Genomic DNA, 1,605 nt, shown 5'->3' with positions numbered 1-1,605 from the left:
AATGTGTGTTTTCTTTACTTTAAAAACAAAGTATTTGTATTTAATTAAATATTTGAGTTTAGGGTTTAATGGGTTTTTTTGATTTTCTTCTTTAGTGTTTAGTTTATTAATACTGCATCGTTTGTGATTTATGATTGCGTTTTGTTTGTTACCCCTCATGTGTCACAATGGTCTGATCAGCCATTATATATACCCTTGTATGTCATTTCATGCTTAGGTCAATTATGTGTGTTTGAGCAGTCATTTGCCTGGTTAAGTTTGCAGTCTTTGCCTGAGTTCAGTTTTGTTTCTTTGACCTCTTTTATGAGCTCAACATTTATTACTTTTGTAAATATAATTTTTTGGGGTTAAATAAATGAAAACTATATTTTTCTAATAATTCCTGGGACTCCTCCTGTTTTTCAACTCGGTCCATCACAAGGAGTTTGCCCCCTGACATATACTAATGTGCCACAAACAGGACTTTAATATCACCAACCATTCCCATTTTATTACAGTGTATCCATATAAATGGCCCACCCTGTATATATATCTTGCAGCACAAGTACCCACATTCAGAGATCAATAACACAAACAGTATTATTACCATTTAAACTAATACAATAAGTGCTTAATCTGACGTTATAATTAACTTACCTATTGCAATGTGCAGGCGATGTCTGAAGCATGAAAGTCTGGTCCAGTTGTTGAGTGCAACGGCTTTCACAATGTTGGCCCCGTTGTCTGTCATCACACACACTTGTTTGAGCTGAGGAACTCTTTTAAGACTTTGGCTATATTTTCCCCAGTATGGTCCTCGGGGAAAAAAACTTGTTTCGAGGCACTTGTTTTGTAGCTTCCAGTCTTTGTCCACATAATGTATTGTGAGGCTCATGTAGGGGTCCAATGTTCGGCTTGACCACATGTCCGTGGTGGACGCACTCCACTGAAGATAACGCATTTGACACCTCAGTACTTTAGAGAAGTATTTCTTGGTGGGTAGCTTGTAGCGTGAATTGAACGTTTTAAGCATCTTTTTGAAACCTTCTCTTTCCACACTATGAATAGGCATCATGTCCCTGGCTAAACAATGTGTCACTGCATTAGTTAGTTCCCCCCAGCGTTTGCTAGTTTTGTCATAAGGCATGCAGCTATTTAAAGCTACGTTGATTGTTTGAGGCATTTTGTTGGGTAGATAGCTTGGACTGGGAGTACTGTAAGATGCTAGTTCAGATTTGCCGCTACCACTCCCCGGAGTGTCGGACGCATGCGGCTTTTTAGTCTTTATTTTGCGGCTCTGGGTGGTTTGGGAAAATAAATTAGAAGTATTTAGCTGAAGTGTATTTTATTTGTGTTTAGTTCTTTTTTTAACTTGTACTTCTAAATTGGAAGATTATTGTGATTTTGAAATATAAAAATTTAATTATATCTTATTATTTTTTCATCGCTCAAAATAAGCGTCACACTCGCGGAAGCCGAAACGCCGTGCATTTATCGAGACTTTCGACCCCAGGTAGGCCAATTATGGATCTTCATATCCACATTATGTCGGCAGCTATTCTCCACCGTGAACTACGTTAAAAACAAACACCGCTCACGCCCCACAGATGACAGCTTACAGTCCTG

The sequence above is a fragment of the Pundamilia nyererei genome, unplaced genomic scaffold (assembly GCF_000239375.1).
Source record: "Pundamilia nyererei isolate P.nyererei 1_Seehausen unplaced genomic scaffold, PunNye1.0 scaffold00030, whole genome shotgun sequence".
Classification (NCBI taxonomy): domain Eukaryota; kingdom Metazoa; phylum Chordata; class Actinopteri; order Cichliformes; family Cichlidae; genus Pundamilia; species Pundamilia nyererei.
This window is presented reverse-complemented; position numbering follows the sequence as displayed.